This window comes from Saimiri boliviensis, chromosome 3 (genome assembly GCF_048565385.1).
Source record: "Saimiri boliviensis isolate mSaiBol1 chromosome 3, mSaiBol1.pri, whole genome shotgun sequence".
Lineage (NCBI taxonomy): Eukaryota > Metazoa > Chordata > Mammalia > Primates > Cebidae > Saimiri > Saimiri boliviensis.
This window is the reverse complement of record NC_133451.1, coordinates 78,997,501-79,025,403: the sequence shown is the minus strand read 5'-3', so window position 1 is coordinate 79,025,403 and position 27,903 is coordinate 78,997,501. Positions and strand designations below refer to the sequence as shown.

Sequence of the window (27,903 nt, the reverse complement as noted above, 5' to 3'; positions counted from 1 at the left end):
CCAAACAGCATATTTTCAACAATTATACATATTTCCAACAATTAGTTATACAAACTAAGCTTCTGTCAACTTAAATAGTAGAAAGCATTGCTTCCTTGCTAAGAAGCTTGTGATCGAGTCCTCTAAATAAATGCACATCCCCTTAGAATCCAGTTCAAGCATCTGTTCTTCCCCTTTAGACCTTAGATCAGTGGAAGCCAAGACTTATGATTTGCAACTGATTTAATTTATCATTCTTTGAGATTAGGGGTAAAAATATTCAACTGGGAACTATTAGACTGAACTAAACTGAAGGAAGTTTAGTTTTCTAAACCAAAGTTCATGTTTCCTGAAAAACTTTGAAAATTTGCTCAAATGAAGCAGCTGAAGGGGGTAGGCTGCTAGAAGGAAGGTAATGCTCCACGTATGAGAGAGAAATAAGTATGTCTGAAGAAGAGATACTTAATCTGGGATACACCCCTCCTGAGAGTCTAGGAGGCCCTGAAATCACATCAAAAATTCTGTGATTACATGTACATGTGCATTCTTCTAGAGACCCGATCCTGATTTACATTAAATTTCCAAATAGGCTCATTAAGAACAATTGTCAAGAGTTTAGGCATTGCTATGCTCTGGCTGACCTCTCTTTGAAGCTCAAAGTTGATCAATATCATTCTTCGGGGAGCACAAAAAATTAATGAGCACTAATGGGACATTAACAAAAGGCCAAAGGAAAAAATCCAAAGCTCAGAAAATTTACATTTTAATGCTGCAGCACACCTGAGCAAAGTACTTCAAGCCATAAAGCCGTTGCTACTATGCTACTAATAAAGAACCCTACAACAGCAGGGGAATCATTTGTGATCAAGACACATTTTAATACAATCCCCAATCAACACAGCTGAGGAGAAAATTTTACATCTTTCTTTCCAGATGGTGCCATTTTATCAGAGTAGCACTCCTTGGTATGTTCAGTTAATTAAAGTCCTTACGGTTTGTTAATGGCAGATTTGTGCAGCAGAAATGAGTCTAGAACAGATGTCTGTAAATTTATCAAAGCGGCTGGATAATCATCCTGACTGTGCTCTGAAGAAGTATTTCATTTTCACCAACACTGACTCTCAGAGGACCTAAATATCACCTCTGCCTTTACTGCTTTTCAAAAGGAAGCAAGGGGAAGGGGTGGTGTTGGGAAGGGGGGAAACAGCAAGATTGTTAGCCAAAGTCATCAACTTTGAAAGGGATAATCAGTAATGAAGGCATTCCAGCACAGTTTCAAATACAAAAGTATCAAGATATATTTTTACGAGACTCTCTGTAAGTCTCATCACAGTCTCCCTAATCAACCTGCATTTGTATTTGCTGTAAACTTGTGGCACAAATGAACTTTTATCTCACATCTTTGTTCTTGTTTTGTCGGCATGTACCTGCATCTAAGATGGTACCTAATGTAACTAGAGATTAAAGGAAAAAGAAATAGAAGCCACTGATTAACACACACAAAAAAAAACAACAAAAGTTATAGTGGGCACTTTACCCCACCTCCAAAGCTCCACGGATCTTTGAACTAAAAATTGCAGATGGGAAGTTTTGTGTATACTGGAATATTGCCTGTGCTTTGACAGTTTCAGAATACTGTACATAGCTAATGTCTGCAAGAAAGAAACCCAGGAAAGTGTTAGAACAGAAAAGCTAACATTCAAATAAGACAAAATATTTTGATCCTATAAAGCCCTGTACAAATGCAACATCCTTTAAAAATCAATTGGTTGAGATCTCTCAGAAATTCATTAGTTTGTGATATCACGTAAAATTATGACAAAATTCTTATCTGACTTATAATTGGATTTATGTTTCTGAGCTGCCTGATCCCTTGTATTTTCTTTAAGTAAGCCATGTTCACTTATATACTATTTGGTAGTATTACCTAGCTCTCTTAAAAGAAGAAAAATTACCTCCTTTAAGTTAACAATGTATATTTTAATAATTTATACAAATCTTGTTTTATGTAGCATTTTATATCTAAGTTAATGTAGTATGTTATATTTTAGTACATGTTTATTACAACTATTGCAACTACTGATGACACAAGTACAGTACCTGTTGTAAAGATGATGAACAGCTGCTACAAGAAACACTATATCATTTACTAAGTTATTGGGTCAAATGACAACTAGACCTCTAGTTGCTTCCATACCAACCTTTTTTTATTACAATGCTCATTATAATGAGTTCCACAAAATTTTGCAGATTTTCCTAAATCTAATTGTATCTACAATCCCATTCTACTAAATGCTATTTAAAGAATTTTTCTATTTATAAAAATGTATAAAAATTCCAATCTTCCTGGGATTGAAAATGAAGTGTTTTAAATTTATTATGAAGGAAAATATGTTACAGAACAATTAAGAGCCTTTGACTGTAATAGAAACACACAAAGATCCATGGCACACTGTTTGCAAAGCCACATTCTGTAGACCCCACAGTAGAGATCACACAGAAAAAGGTGTGAACTGCCCTGTAAATCATGGGGAAAAGAGCTGTGAATTGCCCCTTAACTAATTAACCTGGGCAAATGGCACAAGGAATATTTAGAAACAGAAGAATCTCTTTTAAAAGATTTTCAGGCAATTTAATCTTCAAGTCCACAAAACATAAGGAAATAGACACAAAGAATTAAAGAAAGGAATAGCAAAATGAGCATCATGATGAAGGTATAAAAACTGTTCTCAAGCTGTAGGCATGAGAGTGTTATGCTGCTGCTTCTTCCTCTTCATTTCGGTAACAGGGAAGATGCCCTGGAAGAGATCCATCTTAGATAGCAAATGAATTAAGCTCTAATTTAGTTAAGGAAAATAGTACTATCCCTAAGCATACTTCTACAGCAATATATTTTCTGGTATTTAGAAAACTGTAATATTTTGAAACCTCAATTGGTTTAGGAGGTAACTATGACTGCCCAGTGCTGACAAATGGGCCTCAGTAAGCCACAAAAGCCAGACCCAATGTAATATTTTGGTATTCTGAAGTTCACATAAGTATCACCACAAAGTATAGTGTTAAGGACTACATGTTGAACTCTTCCTGTGTGTCAAACAATTTATATTCCTTAATATATCATTTGTTTTTAGCTTCATCGGATTTTTTTTTTTTTTTAGACAGAGTTTTGCTCTTGCTGCCCAAGTTGGAGTGCAGTGGCGTGATCTCAACTCATTGCAGTCTCCACCTCTCAGGTTCAAGCAATTCTCCTGCCTCAGCCTCCTGAGTAGCTGAGATTATAGGCATGTGCCACAACACCTGGCTAATTTTCTGTTTTTAGTAGAGACGGGGTTTCTCCATGTTGGTCAGGCTGGTCTCGAACTCCCGACCTCAGGTGATCCACCAGCCTCAGTCTCCCAAAGTGCTGGTATTACAAGCATGAGCCACCGCACCCAGCCCATCAATTATTTTTTACAATTATTATTATTTTGCAAATGTGAAAACAGAAATTCATGGATATTAAATGATTTCCTCGGGCTGTGCAAAAGAGTTGGTAATTGCAAAGCAACTCCATCTAACTTATAACTCCTTTATCCGTTTTATTCTAATGTAATATCTGAAACTACCTTGGCTTACCATACAAATTATTTTTCAAACTGGGTATTAACTACTTAAATCCGATCGTCTCAATTATTTCCCTTTAAAACTATAGTATTGCTATTCTTTATCCATCATTATAAATTATCGTTTTCTCTGGACATGTGCTGGTTCAGCTCTTAAGCCCAACTCTTAAGTTGAAACTCACAAGTGTTCTGCTTTCAGTGAAGTACCGTTAGGTAGACATGAGCCATTTCATAGCTCAAAACTCTTTCTGGCATTAAAATAGAAGTAGACAGTGAATATGGAGGGGGCTATCTTCACTGGGAAATTTTTACATAGGTGGGGTATATAAATACTATCTTAATCGTCACAATCTTAGGAGTTGGATACGAGATTTTGAGAGGTTAAGTAATTTGGTTAGCTCTACACAGCAATTGGTGGTCACGTTGGGAAATCAAGAAGTCAGTGCTACTAATACTTTTCCAAACATTGTCCATGAAGGGGTTCTAGTTAATAAATTTTATTTGTTTCCATCTACCATGAAGCTCATTTCATTATAAAATAGCTTAGTCCAATTATTAAAAACTTGCTACATAAAAGGCGCATTCTTCAGAGTCCAGGTGCAGCAAGTCATCTTTCAGATGTCACTTGGTTTTGCACATATCTTAATTTCATGGAGAAAATACCATTTTACTGATGAAAGTAATCCAGCCCAAATAAAGATGGTGCTGGAACTCTGCTCTTCTCCGTCATTCTCTTGAGCTTGAATAATGTAAATACACCTATCACACATGGATCTACTAATAATGGGTTCACCATGTCTGGCTAACATATTGCCAGGGAAGGAATGCCTGCCTGAGATGGCTGGCTCATTTCCCAAGGGAGAACGCAAGCAGTCTTTTGTTTGAATAAGTAGCTGCTGCCTACACAAGCACAAAGTTCTATCTACAGGAAACAGTTATATAATTTTCTTTTCTTTTCTTTTTTTTTTTTTTTTTTTGAGACAGAGTTCCGCTCTTGTTACCCAGGCTGGAGTACAATGGCGCGATCTCGGCTCACAGCAACCTCCACCTCCTGGGTTCAAGCAATTCTCCTGCCTCAGCCTCCTGAGTAGCTGGGATTACAGGCATGCGCCACTATGCCCACCTAATTTTTTGTATTTTTAGTAGAGACGGGGTTTCACCATGTTGACCAGGATGGTCTCGATCTCTTGACCTCGTGATCCACCCGCCTCGGCCTCCCAAAGTGCTAGGATTACAGGCGTGAGCCACCGCACCCGGCCAGTTATATAATTTTCAAATGATTTCTACAGTACAGAGAAATGTCACAGTCCCAGCAATCCTCTTCAGTTACTCTTATTTAGAAAATCTCATAAGACACCATCTATTCATATGCCCAGGGGATGACACTGTAAATACACATATTTCAGTTTTTACATGGAATGACAATTCCTGTAGCAGAGTAACTGGCATAACACACGGAAGAAAAGTCTTATATCATATTACAACTGCATGAAAATGGTATGCAATGTTTAAGTAATGACAGCTGGACTTGAAAATTTTTCCCAGGCTTTTGCTTAATTTAGACTTAGACCACACTCGAAATATAGTTATCAATATTTTTCATTTAATGTTTCCTAATCATCCAACATAAGGCGCTATTTGTGGGACATAGTCCCTTCTACAAATCTGGTGGGCATTAAAATAGGAGGATCTGAATAAAGAGTATAATATAGGTTTAGCAAATTTATCACCTAGATTATTATTTTTAATGCACTTTAAAGTTGCTATACTTCAACAAAAAACAAGAAAAGAAAAAATAAAAACCTATAAAACTATAGATCAGGCGTCCGCAAACTTTTTACACAAGGGGCCAGTTCACTGTCCCTCAGACCGTTGGAGGGCTGCCACATACTGTGCTCCTCTCACTGACTACCAATGAAAGAGGTGCCCCTTCCTGAAGTGTGGCGGGGGACCAGATAAATGACCTCAGGGGGCTGCATTCGGCCCGCGGGCCGTAGTTTGGGGACACCTGCTATAGATAGTTTAAAATGACTGACTGTTAATAACTGAGACGTAACCATCCATAACTCACATTTGATGCTATATATTGTGTTCTTAGAGCTGTATGTCCTTTGGAAATTTTGTGTTTTTATGTATTTAACTAAAAAAAAAAGACTTTAATTTGAATAATTTCTTAATGTGAATGAACTTTTTCTCTTATTGAGAATTTTCAACTGGAATTAATATGCAAGCTTCATATGTTATGAATATCTAGGAAATAACCTACCTGTGGTAAAATGCTCTTGAATAATATATAAGGCAAACATTAGCATTTTAAAAATTCCTAACGTTTAACAGAGGGCCATATGGTTATAAGTATTGTTTCAATGTAGGCTGTTTCAGTTGCTATGCAGCAGAAATTGTTCCAGCCTTTTGATATTGCTTAATGAAATAAGTAAGATTTGTATTTTAATAATTAAGTTATATTTAAAACAGTTTATTTGAGCATATTTTCCTCCTCCTCCTCCTTTTTTTTCTTCTTTCTCTTCCTTCTTTCCTTCTTTCCCTTCTTCCTCTTCCTTCCCTTCCCCTTCCCTCCTCTTCTTTCTCATTTGCCTCCTCCTGTTCTTAATTCCTACCCTATGTCCTCCAATTGAGTAGGATGTTGCTATTTTACCATTTGGGCCCTATTTCATTCAGCCTGGGATCTATTTTCTGCTTTGCTCTATCTGAGCAATTCTACTTTGGTACAAGATCAAAGAGCTAGAAGAAACTCAGCCAATTACCAGCACAGTGATTCTTAAGCCTGATTCACTGTCGCAATAACCTGGGGAACTTTTTTCTCTTTAAGCTTTTTAAATCTTTAAACAATTTTAGAGTTACAGAAGAGTTGCAAAGATAATACAATAGAGTTCCTGTATACTCTTCACCCAGATTTCTCTTGTGTTTATATCTCACATATCCTTCATACAATTTTCAAAATTATGCAATTAATTTTGGTACAGTATTACAAACCATACTACAGAGATTATTCTGCTTTCACCAGCTTCTCACTAGACATGTTCTTGGATCCAATTGAAGATCTCATGTTGCATTTAGTTTTTATGTCTCTTTAGTATTCTCCAACCTGTGACAATTCTTGTCTTTCTTTGCCTTTTATGACTTTGACATTTTTTTAAGATGACTAGTTTATGATTTTGTAGACTGCCCCTGAATTTGAATTTGTCTAATGTTTTCTCATGATCAGATTGAGGTTCCACATTATTAGACAAAATGTGCCCTCTCAGTGATCACTCAAGAGGCACATGATGTCAATATGTATTACCAGCAGTATTAAATTTGATCACTTGACTAAGTGATGCTGTGAGAATTCTGCATTTAAAGTTATTATTTTTCCCTTTATAATTATTAAATATTTGAAAGGAGATACTTGGAAACTATGCAAATTTACCAGTTCCACTTCAAATTATGCCCACCAATTTTAGCATTCATAGATAAATTTTCCTATAGCAATTATTACTCTTAGGGTGATTTCTATATTCCTTATTCTTTGGATATTTTGTGAATTGGATTTTTCTATAAGGAAGAATTTACCCTTCTAACTCATTTAAATTGTTTTCAATAATTTATTTCTATTAGTATAGACTCAAGGAATTTTATCATAGTTCTCAGGTTATAATCCAGTACTATCTTTCTTTCCTTGCTCAGATTATTCCCACTTTGGCCATTAGAAGCTCCTTCAGGTTGGTTAGTGTACCCTTTCAACATGCTGCTTTTTTCTTTATTCTTTTTTTTCTTTTCTTTTTTTTTTTTTCTAAAGGAAATCCTTTACATCTAGAACACAAGGCATCCCAGGTTCTCTGCACCAGCCCGGGAATCAATGAACTCTCCAAGGCATTCTAGTTATTGCTTATTGGAACATGATGTTTAGAACCCAAAATCTGAGCATTAAGTGTGCTCATGGTTACTGGGGCCTCATGCTTTGTAGCCTCTCTCAGTGTATATGGGTAGGAAATATATGCATGTATACTAAGTCATATACTCACATACACACATGCACACAGTTCTCAGTATATATTTTTAACAATCATTCCATGTTAATATCTCTGACTCTAATTCAGTACCATAGGTGGTTCACTCTAATTTTCTAATTTTCCATCCTCTTTATTTGCACGTATTTTTTGTTAATTGTTTTCATTGCTTTCAAAGCCTAATATTATTAAAATATCTTTCATTTTTAGAATTAATAGATATATCAAACTAATTATTAATACATTTTTGTTTTCTGTAAAAAAAGCAAAAAATGAAAAAGAACTTTGTTTCCTAATTCTTACCAGAAATCCACCCTCAATTTGCAATCATTTTTAACTATCACTTTTGCCAACTTTATTTTAAAATAATTTTACCCTTTTGTAGAAGTTGCAAAAACAGTACAAAAATTTCTTCTATAACTTCTGTAGCTTTCCCTATAGATAACATCTTTGAAAACTATAGTAATATCATCAAAACTGGTATAACATAATTAACACTTGCACAATACTATTAACTAAATCAGACCTTACTGGAGTTTTGGCAGTTTTTACATGCACCCATAGTTTTTGAGCTGTGGGGAGGTGCACAGTCCTGTGGAATTTTGTCATACATATCGATTTGTGTAATCACTATGATAATCAGGATACAGAACTGTTTGATCACTCCAAAAAGCTTCTTCTTGCTCCTTCATAGTCACACTATCTCTCCAATCCCAACTCTTGGCACTCACAGCTCAGCTCTCCATGACAAAAAATCTGCCATTTCTAATAATTTTATATAAATATAATCATACTGTAGGTTGCTGTTTGAGATATGCTTTTCACTGAGCATAATGCCTTTGGTTCCATCCAAATTGTTGAGTTATATCAGATGACACAGGTGTACCAATATTGCTGAGAGAATATGTTTAGTTAAATAGATGGGGCCCTTCATCATTAAAAAGGGTACATCTTGTAACTTTTTGATTCTATTTTAACAGATATCCTAGGTTTGAAACCACAAACACTGAATCTCTCTCTCTCTCTTTTTTTAAATTTTTTTTAGTAAACTCAAGGGATTTGACTAAGGTAGATGATTTTAATTTCCTTTTATAATCTAGAACCTTATAAAAATGATTTTAAAAATAAAGCCCAACAGGATGTAAGGTATTTAAGGCATGCAATAAATTCTGTAGTTTTGCTCTTCAGCTATTGTGCCTCTATTTACTCAGGGTTGTTTGGCTTCCCGCCTCTCCCTCCCCAAAATAATTATTCTGATAATGGCACTCTGAGGAGCGCAGGGTTAGGAAAGCATAATATCTAATGAGGTCAAAAATAATAACACATATTCTAGCTTTGGAGATGCTACGTGGCACAAGCCAGGCTAATTAGTGTCAACATACTCACTTCTGGGATTTGTGTGACAATTTACAAGGAGAAAAATTTTGTTCTGCTGAATTCTTCATACCATAATATGGAGGCAGCCAGTCTAGAATGAAGCTACTCAGAAAAAAGCACTATTGAGAAATGGAGAAAAAGCAAACCCTGCTGACATCATCTGAATATTTAGATCTGGCCACCTTGGCTATAAATTAATCCTTTTGCCTGCTCTGTGGAAATGAATATGGTCCCTTTAAAAATTTTTCCTTTGCCATCTGATACCATGCTAAACTCTATCAGTAGAGGGCGATAGAGAGTCTCTGCCGAAGAAAATGGGATTTTGCTTCCTGGAGCCGGTATGCTGACTCCGCAGGCTTCTGCAGCTCACGTAGCTTCCCTAGCACCCAGCCCCTCCGATGTACACACCTTCCTCAGAGCCCAGCTTCTGCAGACCTTCCCCACAAAGCAGTGTTGTAGCAGAGTCCTCTAGTGAGATGCCTCACCATAAATTTTTCTAGCGTTCTGGAGGGCTAATTTCAAGCATGGAATGAAGGAGGACTTCCAGCAAATCCTATGGGCACAGCACCACCATGACTTCTAGTGAGTCAAGGCCAAAGCATCTCCAAAGAGCTCTGGATCTCAGCCTTGGGATCAACTTTTCCTTGTGTGCTCAATTTCCCTCACAGGAGTGGTGGCTGCTCCTAGATCTGCTATTCTTACATTCTTTATAGTTCTTTTTACTTTTTATTAACCAATCCCTTCATACTCTAATTCCCTGTAATAGTTAATCATTCTTTACATTAAACTGTCCCTGTTCAAATTACTATGTGGTTTCATTCTCATGATTGGACCCAGATTGATACGCCATGCCTGAAGGCTGAGACTCCATTGGACTTCTCAATTTTATGATCTAATAAATTCCATATTTTGCTGATGTTGGCTTGAGTTTTTGTAACTAGAACTAGAAAAGTTCTGATACAACTGTGATGCGTTAAATTAATAGGAAGGCTAATATAGAGAATATTATTTTAGAAAGCTGAGTCAGTATATTTTTTAAAGATAGACTTGATACTCAAACACTTTAAAAACAAATTCAAATTCTAGTAAACTTTTTTCTCAGCAACCTAGGAATAATATAGTGATAACTTGTAATTTGCTCTAAATTATATCTATATGTGAGTGTGTGTGTGGGGGGGGTAGGTAGAAAAGTAAACTGTGGGTACCTTTTACAACTTTGATACAAGAATGTATAGGTTGGTGCAAAAGTAATCACAGTTTTTGCTATTACTTTTAATGGCAAGAACTGTGATTACTTTTGCATCAACCTTATATCATGAGAGACGTGTTTCATGCAGCATACCTCACCACATCCGGGGGAGAGCCTTTCTTCCAGGGAATTCTGGGAACTCTGTCATGGTGAATCAGTGTAATCAAGTAAACATTAGGCAGTTAATGCACATATATTGATCCAGAGACTATCCAAGATGATCTTGTGTGAGTGCATGAGGGAAGATTTAATGCATTAATAAGATACAAGTACAATAAGCTGAGTATACTTATGCAAAGAAACACCACAAGTTACTTTTAGTTTTAGGTTTGTGTTTATATTATTTTGTGTTTTCTCTTAGCTTATTTGTTTGTTTGTTTGTTTTTTGTTTTTACCATGCCATATTAACTGAAAATATCTCCCCTATTTGAGGCACAGGCATAAATTTTGTAGTCATGTTAAATATACAAAATAACAAAATTTGGAGGGTCTTGCAAAGATACTCCCCAAGTGAGAAAATAACATACAAATAGTCTTATTTCAGATTCTGATTGCCAAAAAACAGGAAGGACAACCATAATTTGGATATGAGTATTTAATAATTGTTGCACATCTGCCAATTTCCAAATAATTAAAATGACAGGAAGAAATATTCTAGGTGGAATCTGTCACTAAAGTCAGATTGATAATATTTTAAAACTTAAAGAACCATTGACAAAAACCCAAACAAGCATGGTGTCAACTCTAATTTGTTGGAATCTACAACCAATATACAGCATGTTGCCTTCCAGAGGGAGAAAAAAGAAGGGAATAGAAAATAGAGCCAACACAGACGGAATGAGGATGAAAAGGCATTAGATTATTATTATATCTTCTTGCCTCTGGAATAACATTGATTCCTATATATGAACTTTGCATACATTTCTATATCCATGCACACATCAATTCTGAGACAGATGCCAGTTTCAAAAGCATTAAATTAGGAAATACTGTAATGTGGAATGGAAGAAATATAGTGGTGAGGGGTATCATTCTTTTGTTTCCTAGAGGGACTTCCTTGACATGGGAGATTGTCTACAACCTCCAAAAAGGACTTTGACTGATTAAACATTGTTTCTTTTCCCCAGTCATTATATTTCTCAAGCTGCTGTTCAAGGGGAATAACCCAAGAGGTCTATGAGGGTGGACCTTTATTTCATCAGTTGCAGAACAATATCACACCAACCAGTGGAGATGCAAAGAGAGTGCCTGCCTGGGTGCAGGCTCAGTGCTACTCGTTCAAAACATCACATAATTGAAATTTTCTAAAACGTATTGAAGAAAATATTTACATAAAAGAATTAGCAGGCTGGGCACAGCGGCTCATCCCTGTAATCCTAGAACTTTGGGCGGGTGGACCACCTGAGGTCAGGAGTTCAAGACCAGCCTGGTCAACATGGCAAAACCCCATCTCTACTAAAAATACAAAAATTAGCTAGGCATGTTGCCACACATCTGTAATCCCAGACACTCAGAAGGCTGAGGCAGGAGAATCTCTTGAACCCAGGAAGCGGAGGTTGCAGTGAGCTACAATCATACCACTGAACTCCAGCTTGATTGACAGAATGAGCCAAAAAAAAAAATTTTTGCAGTAACACTTTGAAGATGAAAGCATATTTTAACAGCATTGTATACAATTATATTTGAGGATTATTCTTTCTCCCTTTGTACTTTATTAATCATGTCACTGGCTTTATAATATTACAAAAAGTGTTCTGAAAACTTTAGAAAAATAATCTTCAGTGGCATATAACATCTCTATTTCACTCTTCCACTTTAGTATTTCAATGACATTCAGATATCCTCTTGACAGATATAAACTGCATTATAACGGCCTTACACAGCCCCATTTGGTTGTCTAAAACAACTCTTAGAAATAGCAGAAATGGTAATAGAAAACAGACACTATGTTGAAAATAAAGATATAATACAAAGGATTTTGTCCCTCAAAGTTCCAGAATATATAGTTTCATCCCCTCTCTATGATATATTAATACATATGGATTGTTTGATTAAGTCATTTCCTCTGGGCACGAGAAATACTGTTCCCTAAAGAAAATAGCAAGTTACATGACAACTCTTCTTAGTCATTGCTTCATATACCTTAAATAAATCACAAAACTTTCTTCTCAGGTGATTCCTCAATAAATTCTCTTAAAAATTGTCCTATGTATATCTCCATAATTTTGCTGTTTCCTTTTCTTGTATTATGCTTATAATGAATCATACATTCTCAGAAAGAAAGCATTACTTCTTGTGTGCGTGTTTTCAGCAACATGTGGTGTAACCATGAACAGTGGATAAATATTAAGGAAAACACACTTAGGGACTACTCATAATTTCTTTTCTATGTATACATAAGAATACTCTATTTTTGTGACAGGAAATACTCTGATCTCATTCCCTCACATATTTTATTTGAGATTTAAAAAAGAGTATACACAAACCAAGGGTCATCATTTTGAACCTTTTAAGGCATGTTTAAAAAGAAAATGTGGGCCAGGCGAGCTGACTCACACCTGTGATCCCCACACTTTGGGGGGCTGAGGCAGGCGAATCACCTGAGGGCAGGAGTTTGAGACCAGTCTGGTCAACATGGTGAAATCCCTTCTCTACTAAAAATTAAAAAATTAAAAATTAGCTGGGCATGGTGGTGGGCACCTGTAATTCCAGCTACTCCAGAGGCTGAGGCAGAAGAATCGTTTGAACCCAGGAGGTGGAAGTTGGAGTGAGCCAACAGCCTGGGCCTCCATCTCAAAAAAAAAAAAAAAGTAAGTAAGTAAATAAAATGTGATGACAGAGTTTACCAGATGCCATAAACAGAACTAAAAGAAGTGGGATTATCCTATCCTTTGACTATTCTGTGGGAAATAAGGTTTAAAATTTCTACTAGCCCTGTTTCTGTTTTTTTTCAGGCTACATTTTAGAAATTCAGTAACTTACCAGCCCCACTATTTCAAAATCGTGGTCAGAAATCAAAGCATACCTCTCTAAGAAAAAAATCTTTTAAGATCTAGAGGCAAAAGACTTGTTTAACTCTGTTTCTTTAAGGATTCTTCATCACAAAAGCTTGCTGTATATGAGCAATTTGAATTATCACTGGAGTTTTTCAAACTATACATTTTAGAGTTATTTCAGACTCAAATATGTGCATGAAGCTTACTATTTAGACAAATCTAAAGCTAATAAATTTTGTACTACTTCATGTTTCTACAAGCAGAGGGTAGTAAATGGTGTGTGCTCTAACATTTATGACCTCCTGCTAATACAAAATTTCATTTAAAAAATTTATTGGTGTTATATAACTGGGAGCTAACTTCGCTTCTTTTATATCTGTCAACTCTCTATTTATCTTATTGGCTTTAATTTATGATGCCAGAAGAAAATATTACCCTATTTCAACAACAATTTCTTCAGTACTGAAAAACAATGGATTCCCTGAATACAGTGACATTTTTGAGCCTAATTAAATAATGACAGGGAGTTAAAACAAGTCCAAGTATTAGTTGACGGGTGCAATTTGTTGATGTTCTTCAGTGGTGCATGACAGTAAGATCTGACAGAGCTTCAAATTGTACTACAATAAATCAACTTGATGATCTCAGATTTCTAAAACAGGAAATATACCAGCTCTTTGGGATCAGATATTTCCTGAGAATATAAAGTCAAACTGAGAAAGTGTGTGTAGAGAGTGCTGAGACAATTGAGGAGAGAAACTGCTTCAAGTAAGAAGATTTTTTTTTTTTTTTAAATAAAGGAAAAGGAAAAGGAGAGTCCATCAGCTGGAATTCAGGGATACATTTTTTTTTTTTTTGAGGGTTCGGATAAGCTGTTGGGACAAACAAAAGAAATGGAAAAAATTTTAAGAGCTATTGCAATAAATTAAGATATTCTAATATAGTCCAAGAAACTTCACTGGATTAAGGAAAATATTTATTGTTACTAAGTCACGTTTCTTTAAAGCAGTCTATGCTATGAGTAGACCACGTGTGGCTTGGCTTTTATATTGGTAACTTGGGATACTCCATTTTTCTTCCTTGTCCTTGATTTTAGGATTTTTTTCAGGACCAGTGTTTTCTGAATTCTCTTAATCCTGACAATCATGTTTAATATGAAATATAGTTTTTAAAACTGTCAAAATTTTAAATTTTTATTAGAGTATGACATTCGATTTTCCAATATTGGTATTATTGATTACAAAACAGTTTCAAGCTCATTTTAAAAAAAGTTTAATTGTTAGGAAAATTAGAATTGCCATACCATTTGTTCCCATTATCAATATTCAAATGTCATCATTGACAATTTTGTTGTATATTTCTACTCTTCACTACACATCTTCATGAACACAAATTTTTCAGTATCACTTTTACCTCTTTGTAACTCAAACCTGACCACATAATTGAACTAAAAAGCACAGTTCTTTTCATTAGGCTGGCTCTTATGCTCCATTAAAGGATAACTCAAATCTTGTAACTCAAATCTGACCACAGTTCTTTTCATTAGGTTGGCTCTTGAGCTCCATTAAAGGATACACAATGCACAATTGGACATTACTGACCACCTCCATCTTTACTTGGGAAATTCTCATTTTCTATCAAGACATTTGAGTTTTTTTGCGTCCATGTCTGCATTTGTACTAGTCAAGATAGGCTAAATTATGCTGTACTAACAAGCAGTTCTATAACAAAGATTTTTCCTGACTTACACTAGTCCAATGTGGGTCAGCAGGGTCCTTAGCTCATAATGTCACAGTCACTCAAGTGCCTCAATATGTGCTTCCATGATCCCATGATCATGGAAAGGGCACACAATGACCCCTGTTGTGGCACCTAAAACTTCTACTTGGAAGTGGGGCACGTCACTTCTGTTCATTTGTCATTGGCCAAAGCAAGTTACATGGCCATGACTAACTTTAAAGGAGGGGAGAGATATAATTGATACAATTCTTTTTTGTGCCTGGAGAGAAGAGTGGTGGAAATATTTGGTGAACGCTTTTCATAACTATCTCATACATAAACTGTATATTTTAATACATATAATTTCTTTTGTGGGGTCACTTTTCAAATCTTTTATTTATTTATTTATTTTTCAGATGGAGTTTCGCTCTTGTTGCCCAGGCTGGAGTGCAATGGCACAATCTTGGCTCACTGCAACCTCCATCTCCTGGGTTCAAGCAATTATCCTGCCTCATTCTCCCAAGTAGCTAGGATTAAAGGCATGTGCCATCATGCCTGGCTAATTTTTTATATTTTTAGTAGAAACAGAGTTTCACCATGTTTGTCAGTCTGGTCTTGAACTCCTTACCTCAAGTGATCTGCCCTCCTTTGCCTCCCAAAGTGCTGGGGTTACAGGTGTAAGCCACTGCACCCAACCACTTTTTGAATCTTAATCACTTTATAGAGAGCAATATTTTACATTTGTACCTCTTGTATTTACCCTTAAATGTGCCTTCTTGCTCAACCTGAATATGTTATAGCAGCAGAATTTATAACACTGGATGGGCTTATTGATGATAAGTCCATTCTGAAAAACAAAAATGTAAAAGGCCTGAACAGATGCCCACAATGTGGACATTTAGTTCTAACCTTACCTACTTTTTCAGACAGCTGCCCTTATACACTATATCATGGAGTTCTCTCCTTTCTATGATTCTTTATTCCTTTGCTGGCTTAAAAAGGGTAAGGACACAACAGGTTTTGACCAGCACTGGATTCTCAATCTGCTGCATATACCTGCTATTTGATTCTTACAGCCTTTAGTGACAACAAATGTTTACTGATTAATGGTTAAAAGCCTGATATATTTATTTTTAGACCAGGTTTTAATTTTTTCCAATGTAGTTCATGAAGAGCAAAATCATATGTGAAACAGTCACGCTAAACTTGGCTGAACACAAAAGGCTATGACTACACTGCCTGGAAGAATGCTTATTCGATATTCCCTAGACTAGCATATTTCTCAGTAGAGACAAGAGCATATACTGTAGCCATGGAAAATCTGGAGAACAGAGCACTTGAAAATACCATTTATACTACATCAAACTTGAGCCCACTCAGGAAATGTAAATCTTTCCCATATGTGATGACTACTTGGTGTCCAGCTTCCAGTTCTAAAGAGACACTGTAAATATCACAAATAGTCCTTTTTAACTACTACCAAGAGCCTGTCTTTATGCTTGTGGTTGAAAGAACAGTTCTCTAATAAACAATAAGGAATTTTTTTTTACTCTGGGAACAGCAAAAGGATATAACTGTATATTTCAGGTATAAATTGAAACCATTTTCATATTTCAGATTGGGTCTAAATTTAAATAAAAATAAGTTTCCCTTAAAACCATAGAGACAATAAAACTAAAGACAGCCAAAACAATCAATCTTGAATTATAAATTGGATCCTAAAATTCTAATGTTTTCATGCAAGATATAATTGTTAGAACCATTTTCAGAGTTTCAAATCAAGATATGGTGTGAAAAAGAATGATTTGTGTGCTATGTGGGATGCGAGAGACAGTCCGAGAGGTATAATATGGCTAGTAAATCGTCAAATTTCCCAAGGCATTTAGATTACTTAAAGCAGTGCTTCCCACAGTGTGGTCCATGGACCACCAGCACCATAATCACCTGGGTTTTGTTAAAATGCATATTCTGGGACCCCATGTCAGATCAGTTGAATCAGAGACTTAGGGCCCATGGCCCAGAAATCTGCATTTTAAGAGATTCAACTGATTTCTGCACCTAATTTAAAAAAAAAAAAAGGAATGTACACAGGTTTATTGAGAGATGAAAAGAGGAAAGGATATTTAAAATCAGGGCATTGGAAGACAGTCCAGAAACTTAGGCAATGACTAATGAAACATTCTTACTTAGATCTTACAGCAAGGAGATGAAGAAATCCAATAGTCTTAGAAGAGAAAATATCATACTGATGGTTGAATAGGACTTCTCAGGAAGATTCTAATATATCCTTAACATTGTCTCTCAGGGAGAAGGCAATCGTACTCTCCAGCAACAGTTTCTACAGTGAATGCACTGGAATGGTTGGCATCAACTTCTCCATTCCCCTAAGACAGGCATCCCCAAACTATGGCCCGTGGGCCTCATGCAGCCCCCTGAGGCCATTTATCTTGCCCCCCGCCACACTTCAGGAAGGGGCACGTCTTTCATTGGTGGTCAGTGAGAGGAGCACAGTATGTGGCGGCCCTCCAACGGTCTGAGGGACAGTGAACTGGCCCCCTGTGTAAAAAGTTTGGGGACGCCTGCCCTAAGACCATCTGTTAGTCTACCATGAATGTCAAAGGTCTAGAATAGGACAGCCTTGAAGAATACCTGACATTCTCCGGTTTGCAATACCTATAATATGCTTTTCTGTACCACCACTTGGCTCTCACTGCCAACTCAGTTTTGCTTCACACTCTGTAGCATCAGATGTTGGTTCTATTGTAAGTTGACTTTTTGCTTTTTTGGTGCCTTTGTACCCATCTAATGCCCAGGGCTCAATGAGCCTGTATCTTTCTTGCCATTTCACTCTTAAGAGTTTCATCCCTGAACTCCACCCAATCTGCTGAGTGATCTTCCTCTTTAGAAACAGAAAAATAAAAAGTCTGCCTGGTCTATTTACTGTTGCCTTTTCTTTGATTCTCTGTAGCGTTTCTATGCCATCTATGGGCATATATCTCTTTGAATCTTGATGTGTTCATCAACCTACACACTCTCCAAATCCCATCTTTATTTTTTTTTCTTTAATGGAGGTTCCAATACATTGGCATGATTAATTAAGTTATTGACCAGGGGTAATTAACTCTGCCTTCAGCCCCTCTTCCCTCTGGAGGTTGAGTGTTGGGACTGAAAGTTCCAACCATCTAATTATGCCTTGGTCTTTCTGGAGACCAGACCCTATACTGGAGATACCTAGGGGCTCCAGCCACAAGTCATCTCATTAGCACACAAAAGACACCCTCATCTTTCTAGAGATTCCATAGGTTTTGAAAGCTATGTTCCAGGAGCAAGGGACAAAGGGCAAACATGTATTTCTTAATATGCCACATCCTCAGGAAAACAGAAGACATTTTCCTTTCTGTCCTTGTTCTCTATGGAGCTCGTATCTTAGAGCAGATGTTACTTCGTGGGAATCTTAGCTGTACTTTCAGAACTTGGGTAAAGATCACTCATTACCAGTATGGCCTTACTTTATAAGGCACTTTCAGCCAAGCAACTGTCCTTTTGAGTGATTTATGAAAATTTCTGCATTTGCTTTGTGTTACTTAAGATAACACTGGTAAGAAGTGGAAAGATCCTTAGAGATCAGAATATGGATGAAATATAAACTAACATCTGAAGCCCCATTAAGTTGTCTAAGGTGGAGATTCTCCTGTAAGATTACTTTTTTATTCCCTAATCCTCTCATCTCTATGGTCAAGACCTAACCAGGTCAAATCCTACACTTCATATTTCAAGCTTTAAAATCCCTCCAGCTTCAAAGAGAAAAAATATACTTTGGACTCTTGATAAGATTATAAACTATTACCAACCAACATTTTTAATAGCAAAATAGACAGCTAAAAATAATTGGTGTAAGTTTAAAATATAATTTATGTAGAAGAAATAGATGTTAGTCTATAAAGCCAAGTGTGTAAGCTATAACGTCCTTATTTTTTTACATTGGCAGGTGGCTGAAACTTAATTTTGATTAACTTACTTTCCTGGGTATCATCTGATGTCAGGGTTACATGTCTTGGGTCGGGATAAGGGGAAATCTGGTCTGTGGTCATCATCTCCTGCACATATGGCCATCTCTAATATGCTGGCTTCCTCATCCATGTCTGTTCCTGGAGTCCACAGGCCCTGTGGCTAGGTTTGCATTTCTCTGGACTTGTCTCTCTCACCACTCCTTCTCTTGCCTTCTTGGGGCTGTATTTAGGAAACAGGGTTAACCTGGAAGGCTATTTTGGACACAACTGTTAGACACCCATTTCTAATGATCTGGCACTATACAGAGCCTAAAAAGTGACTCAAGTTTTACAGCCTTCATGCACTTGTTTACATGAGAAGTGATCCACAGGTTCCTTTGCTCTTATATTTTCTCAATGTGATCTGGGTTTTCAGTTCTGCTCCCACGTACCCAGCTCAGGGGATACCCAGCCTGGTGTGGCAGAACTTGGAGCACTTAGGATACTGCCATCCCTCAAGAACCTGATGTCTCTTTGCATCTCCTCTGATTCTGCCTTTGGCTCCATTACCATGAGAATTATTAATATCTGCATTATTTGCTCTTAGTGTAGGATAAAGAAATCTGTTTCATTTTGTTGTTGTCATTATAATTTAAAATTTGAGCCCTGAGGTCTTATGAAGTTAGCTTTTGGAAACTCAAAAGCTGTTGCAAACAAAAAATCCAGAACACTTTAAAAAATTATCCCTTTTCTTAGGCAATATTAGTCACAAAATAAATGGGATTGGAGCAAAGCCAAATGCAAGGAGGTAGACCACGAGTTACTATCTCAAAATATCTCTCAAATGTCAGCACTGAGTCTAAGTCCCCATCATGTGAAGCAACTGCTGAAACTCTGACAAATGGTGAGGAATCTAAGATAAACAAAGTTTAATGAGTCACCTGAATGGTCATCTGCTTTATTATGAAATCTGAGCAAATAATAAATGAAATATATGGAGAGAAAAATCTGGGACTATTTTACCGAAAGGGAAGAAAAGCAAGCTCATATCATCTTGTTGCTGTCTTTTTACTTTCTTATCACCTAATTAAATGTGTACTGTGACAGGCTGGACAACCCTTCAGCACATCCTCAAAGAGGATATGTCCACATTTGTAATAAAACGAGAGCAATACTGAACCCCAAAACCTAGGATTTGTGGGTGAGACACTGTGCTACATACTGCTCAGACAAATATGTAAGACAAAGCCCCTACCTTCAAAGAGCTTACAGTCCAGCTGAGCTAGGAAAATGGACTGGTCAATAAAAAGTCAAAATGCAAAGTGCTGAAAGTCACAGCAATGTTTTGAAACAGGAGGGATGAAGTAAAGGAAAGTGATTCAGAAAAAGTAATGATTCCAGAAAGAAAAGATCAAGGAATAGTCCTCTAGGCTGAAAAACTCCCTGCATGTGGCAAGCCACACAAAGGTGAGAAAGCACAGACATGCTGAAGCTAGCTATGTATATGAGAAAGTGGGCAGAGCTGGTGCAAACCTGAGGGGAAGGAAGAAGGGAAACATTCAACATTTACTCTAATCAGGTTTGTTGTCCCAAACCATTTCCCCCAATATCTGTGTGCGTGTGTGGGCGTGTGTGTGTGTGTGTGTGTGTACGTGTGTGTGTGTTCATAGGAGATACAGTATTTCATATAAAACTGCCATAAGATCATGTTAATACTTTTTGAAATGCATATCTCTGATGCAAAGATTTGCTTTACTTCAGAGAATACTGTGGAGCATTGGGAGCTGCACTTTGGGGTTGATTAATAAATATTTAATTATTTTATTTGTTATGTATGCCATTAATTCCCATTTCAAGAGCTTATGGAGTTAGCTTTTGGAAACCCAAAAGTTCAAAGTGAAGAGAACATTGTGTGGAAGACTTCACCCGCTTAAAAGCAGCTCCTATGAATAAAAAAGGATGGATTTCTAAGATATTATTCCTGCTGACAGCTGAAGATGGAGGGAGAAAGGAAGAGAAGGCTCAGATTTATTTTTGTTGCAGATTTGAGACTTTGCAATGGAATTAATACTCCAAGAAGTTGCCAGTATGGCTGCAGGTTCTTACAGAGGAAACACATTCTAGAGTTGCTATGTGATTGTTGATAAGTAACTTAACTTAGTTGGACAGTTTTGGTCATTACAGAAATATGTGGGGCTTAATTACAAGATCATTAAGATCCCATCCAACTTCATAATTGTATGACTTATGCAACTTCCATTTACAAGTAATTAATGAGCTAATTAAGGAAATGAAATAAGCAGCAGATGCTAAGAAAAAGCCTATGTCCTCTTACAGAAATAAAGGTCGTAGTGGTCTCTGAGAGAAGCACTAGCAGAGACACTAACAATAACCTTCCAAAAACCGATACTGGGTATAAGAAATGATGGTCACTTTATCTTCCCTACATGACAGGCAGGTGTCACTTTGGAAAATTAATTTATGACTCTAGGGTAGCAGTTGCAGTGAAATAATATTCCTGGCACATGTCTAAAGACCTTTAGTCATTACTTTGAAGTATTTCCACTTAAATTTGACAACGGCACTGATGGATTCTCAAATTCAAAGAAAGGACAGTATTATGGCAAATGAGGCAGCCTGGTGTCAAAAAACCTGGGACATGTTACTGGCTACTCCAGTTGCTTCTTTTGTGACACTAAGAATAAATCAAGAAAACCACATATAAACATCAAACAAACGAAAGTGTTTATTTGCATTATGTATTTGTAATTGTTAAAAAGAAAATAAACCTCAGTTTTACTTTTTACTTTTCTTGCTGCCCTTCCTTTCTTTTTTTCTTTTCTTTTCTTTCTTTTCTTTCTTTCTTTCTTTTTTTTTTTTTTTTTTTTTTTTTGATGGAATTTCACTCCTGTTGCCAAGGCTGGAGTGCAGTAGCACAATCTTGGCTCATTGCAACCTCTGCCTCCTGGGTTCAAGTAATTTTCCTGCCTTAGCCTCCTGAGAAGCTGGGATTACAGGTGCATGCCACCACACCTGACTAATTTTTGTATTTTTTTTAGTAGAGATGGGATTTTATCATGCTGGGCAGGTTGGTCTCAAACTCCTAACCTCAGATGATCCACCTGCCTTGGCCTCCCAAAGTACTGGGATTACAGGAGTAAGCCACTATGCCTGGCCCATGGTGCCCTGTCTTTAAAAACCAAAACCAAAACAACAACAACAACAACAACAACAACAACAACAAAACGGAACCAGGAGATGATGATTTTATCTAAAAATAAAATATAATACCCAATTACCTTTGTTTTACCACCACTTGCAATCAGACCAAAACTATTGGTATTATCTGAATTTAACTTTACTGTAGACTTCTTCAAAAGTCAAACTGAACTAAAAGAATAAAGCAGTCTCTTTAAGAGAAACTGGATTCTGTTTTTATAATGTCTAGTACAAATAGAATAAAATGTTTTCTTTTGAGTGCTGAATGAACAATATATGGGAAATGTGCTGAGCACTGTGGCTGGCACATAGAAGGTTTTGACATACGTTATTCATTACTGACACTCTGAAACGGAGGCTTAGGATGATTAAGTAACCCATAGGATGACACATGTAAATGCGCCAAAGCTGGGCCTCAAATTCTGAAATTCAACTTCACAGCCTCTGCTCCTGTCCATCTACTAAGGACACACTGAAAAATTGTGTGGGGGGGGGGCGGGGTATAAATATATCTATCTATACTTATGTATCTATATCTAGATATGAAAGTAGGTAGATAGATAGATACATGATCACCTTCAAATTGCCACATGTATAGAGGATAGATAGCAGTAGCAATGGATGGAAGAGGGGATAGTAGGTTAACAAGAGGGAATTAAATTCTGAGCAAGAATGTGGCCATGGAAATAAAAAGGAAAAATGCCAAGAAATGGTTTCTAAAATTCTAATTGGCACCTGGTTGTATAAAGAGTGATGAAGGAGATGAAAGATGGAAGGCAGGTTTGAGTGAGGGAAAGACATGGGGTTGGAAGCACTAGAATACCACAGACAGCTTTGAATAGGAGGCCCTGGCCAGCAGGGACACTGCCTGAGGTTGTGCAGGCTGAGTAGGGTCTGGGATTCAGCTCAGTTCGCTGCCAAGCTGAAGATCCTGATGTGAGAGCATTGTGGATCTGGAGGAAGGGGCCCTTTGTTACGACTCACAGGGTAGAAGAGGCCTTGCTGACCGGATATCTACATTGGGCTTTAAGGTGAAGCTATAGGCCTGTAAGAAATTTTCCAAAGAAGAAAAACTAAGGGAGGAAGCAAAATAAACACAGACACTGAAACCAAGAAGGTGGAAAGAAGGCAGGAGCCCCTCTAACAAGAAGGAAGGAAAAAAGTCCAGAAGAGGGGCAGAGCCATAGGCTAGTACGAGATCTCCAACATCAAAAGACAGAACTATTTCAAGAAGAGCATGAGGGCAAACAGTATAGATGGCAGAAAGAACAGAAGACGAAGGCAGGGATAAAAAGCTGTTGGACTGAACAGTTAATTCAGCCATCATGAGCAAACTCTGAGAGGTCATTTCAATATTGTGGTAGAAAGAACGCCAAATTGCAAAGGGTTATCAAGTCAAGGGGAGGCAAAGGAGAAGAAACAAAAAAATGTGAATTTTTCTTGGCACCAGGAAAAAGGCACATGGTTGAAAAGGCTGAAAGTTTGTTTGTTTCGTGTGCCAGAGGCCTGAACATCGCTGTGCCCTAAGGGAAAACAAAGGTGCAAGTAAGAGGACATAATTTATGCAAGTCCTGGTTCCATCTTCATAAATATGTTGTTTAAAAGTTCCATAAACACCAGTGGCCCAGGAAATGCTTTAGCAAATACTCATTAACAAAGTGACAGCTATTTAAAAATGTTCCCATAGCTATCATATGTGTATCACTCCTTGAGAATAAAGTCTGGCAGGGAATCGTGACTGTTTCCTTTAGTATGAGAACCCTTCCATTCCCTGGGGATTTTCAGAGAATGGGGTACATGGTTGACCTCTTACTCAGACAGAAGGAAATTATGCTTTCACTTCCTGCCCCTTTATGTATTTTTCACCCAGTCATTACTTCTGGCTAGATATAGATATTAGACTGAAAGCTTGGAAGTCAAGGTTCTAGATGAGTAATATTTCAGGACTTAGTTCTGCTACTCTTTTTTTTTTTTTTAAGAGTGATCAGGACTCACTAATTTCCAAATCATTTAAGTTTTCAAATGAGCAAAATCATACGTAAAAGAATGATTATCCTAATTGTATTCAAGAGGAACACACTGAAACAATGTAGGTCCCCAACAATGGGAGACATGTTCTATTATGTTACAGTATAGCCACAGAATGGAAGAATACACAACAGTAAAATGTTTTTCTCAAAGTTGATATAAAAAAATTTTGATTGATATAAAACAAAAGTTCACAATGCTTACAGCAAAAGAAACAAACAAAACAAAAATAAAAAGGCGTAGAATAACAGTTGGGACTTTCTTGTCCTCCAAATTCACTTTCTGAAATATTGTTGACTGTAGATACCTGATGGTTTTTCTTCTGGCAATTTAGAGTTCCAAATTACTGTTTACTAACAGCAATTTCATAATTTATTAAATGGCTTTGTTCAGTGAATCACTCATGTTTTAGCATAATTCACAATAAACTAAGTAACAAATACTCCAATAATCAAATATGAAATAAAACATAGCAGTTTTGGCATCATTTTATTTGTCAATCTCTTTTTAAATTAAGTTTTGAAGGTAATAGTCATTCAACAAACATTTACTGCATCACTCAGTTGTTAACACAAAAGGAACCCTGGATTCGTATCACCTCTTAAATTGTCCAGAAGCTCCAATTTAGTATGGTTAAACAAAGGCCAATATATAGAAAGATACTTGCGTCAGTTTAAGCATATTTATCCCTGAGAGACTGTAATTGAAAGTGAACTAAATGTGGATTTTTTAAAAGAACAAAGCAATTATCTTTTTCTCTGTTCAACAACTTCAGAAATGTCAATAGCTTCTCTCCCCTGTCCATAACCTACAGCACTAAGCTTGACAGCTCCTTGGGAACCATAAATCCTGCTCACTGAATTCTACTTTATAAGGAGCTGAATTCTGAGGCTTCTGGAGAATTCTCATAAGGTTGTGCTAAGAAGGACCCTTATAACATGTTATCAGTGAATGCTAACATGCATTAATTCATTTAAATGATTGTTTCCTTTTCCAGGTTTAAAAAAGCATCTTTCTAAATTGAAGTTTTCCTAAGTGTGTATTCATAATGACACTGACATTTCAGGAATTTTAAATTTACATCTAAATTAGTACTAAAATTTCCTATTTAGGTATGAACATGAACATTAAACTTCAATTAAAGTGAAAGACTCAGTCAAATGAGGAATAGCTTCAGTGAACTGACTTAAAATAGTATATTTTCAATTTAAAAGAGCTGTGTTTCAGTTGCAATAACATTTCATTTTAAAATAAGTCATGTCACCTAACTGAAAGTAGGAAGCAAAATTAAGCACAATTTCTAGACAATCTTGTTTTATTTGAGACAGAGTCTCACTCTGTTACTCAGACTGGAGTGCAGTGATGTGTTCTTAGCTCACTGCAAACTCCACCGCCCCGCTGGGTTCCAGCGATTCTCCTGCCTCTGCCTCCTGCATACTTGGGATTACAGGCACAGGCCACCACACCTGGCTAATTTGTGTTTGTGTGTGTGTGTGTGTGTGTGTGTGTGTGTGTGTGTTTTAGCAGAGATAAGGTTTCACCATGTTGGCCAGGCTGGTCTTGAACTTCTGACCTCAAGTGATTCATTTGCCTTGGTCTCCCAAAGTGCTGGGATTACAGGCATAAACCACCAGGCCTGGCCTAGCCAATTGCTTTAGACAAAGTCATCAAACATATGCATATCCCAAATTCACTGCTGCAGACAAAAGGCAGTCTCTAATTCATTGTTTCAAACAGGAAAGTTTGTCATATACACCATCTGATGCTTTAATGCTTAGGAAAAATTTCTACAGTGACTAGGTGAAAATTGTATTTTTTTTAATTAAACAAAAATGGACTTTTAATACAAAAGTCTTCACAATGTGATTCCAAATAAAGTTGAATTATCAAGTAATTAGCAAAGGAATTGAATTAAAGTTGAAATTTAGAATTGCCCTGGACTCAGCTTATAGCTTAATATATGTTTGTAATATATCCAGTTCTATTTTCTTCTTTTGTAGAGTGGGATTAATAAAAGTGACTACTATCATTGTCAAGATGATTGAGAAATCAGTGATTTTTTTTGCTCTAAAATGCACAGTATAAAGATATTAGAAGAAAACACATATTGTCATATATTGTGCTACTAAATTCATTGTACATGGTTTATAAAATTGCTTTGTAGTGTTTTTCAGCTTAAAAGAACTGGAAAGTTAGAATGCAGTTCAACAAATCAAAACAATCACTGAGAAAATTAACCTAGCCTTATTCATTTTTTCTTAAGCATAATCTCTACACAGAGGAATTGAATAAACTAAAAGGTGATTTTTTTTCCCTTTTCTCTCTTTCCTACAAAGCATTATTACTGTATTTCCCAGCTATGCATACATGTGAGCAGCATGATTGTGAATGGGACTAAAATAAAATACTTAGTTCTTGATTAATATTAGGTATGCCCCTTGAGATTTGTTTAGTCACTGATTCCTTGACACATACCTCCAGTAATTTTATAAAAAGAAGAACCCAGCACTTTCTGCAGAAGATGCAGTAACACATTACTTATTCCAGAACTACTTCCATGGCAACCTCTACTACAGAACACAACTAAGAACCTGGACACAAGCCAAACGTCTCCTGAGCACCCAAAATAGATATCACTGTGTCTATATCCTTTGGCATATGCACATTTCTCGGAAGAGAATCTCTTGAACCTTCAGATAAAGTTATTGTCTCTTATTCTATCCATAATTTTTTCTAAACTTGTTTATTTTCTGGTGTTCTTGCTCACAGCACAAAATAATCATGAGGAGGTGGTTGAGGTTGAAGGGAGTTATTAGACATATGCAAGCTGTCTACACCAATAAGGAAATAGGTCACTCTGCAATATGGAAGGTGGACACAGGGGGAAGAATGTCTTATAAAAATAATACAATAATTCAAAACACAGTGATTATGTGACCTTTGCATCTAAGAATTAATAGCCTTATACACCATGCAATGTATTATTGCATTGTAAAATAATTCTATAATGCATATCCATGAGTAATGCTGAGTAGTTAGGGAACATTAAATTGCATTTAGTCCCCTCCAGAGAGAGCTCAAAATATACAATGGATCTGAGAAAAAGAATGACCCACAAGTGGCTAAATTCTTTAAAAAACTTTTCAAGTTCTCAGTGGTAAAAGTTTACTTTTTGAACTTCACTTTTTGGAAAATTCACATATGTTGAACCCCATAATGTTCTCCATTGTCGTTTTATTGGCCAGCAGCATATATATACTAGCTAGCCAGGGTCTTGGGGAAAGAGTGACACCTGGAATGCTAGAGTACACAGGGATTTTTTTTTTTTTTTTCTGTCCCACATTGGGCTATTTCCCTTCTGCTCTGGAAACCCCTCTATAGCTCAGTGACTTGAAATCTTTTTGCAAATGTCACTCTTCTTAGAAATGTTTCTCCATTAAGGTGAATAAGCTTAAACTATGATAAGCTTTATTAAAAAAAGAAAAGCAGGCTTACTAGAATTAAAAAAAATAATAATGATTAAAGAGAAGGCAGCATTAAAGTTAACAGCTAAATATAGAAGCAAACTGGAGGCAAAAACCCCAATTCAAAATAACTGTTTTTTCCAGGTCAGATCCGCTAAGCTGTGATAAATTTAGTAAGCTTTGACTGGATCAGTTAAAATGCCTAGACTGCCCTACCCAGGTTCTCTTGCCTGATTGGCTCCATATTAGTTCTATATTTCAAGTTTAAGAT

At 36.6% G+C, this 27,903-nt stretch overlaps 1 protein-coding gene across 3 annotated transcripts in view; it reads right to left on the bottom strand.

Annotated features, from left to right (window-relative positions):
• Positions 1 to 27,903, bottom strand: part of ARHGAP24 (Rho GTPase activating protein 24) — a 498,792-nt gene that overhangs the window by 185,892 nt on the left and 284,997 nt on the right. The window lies entirely within an intron of this gene.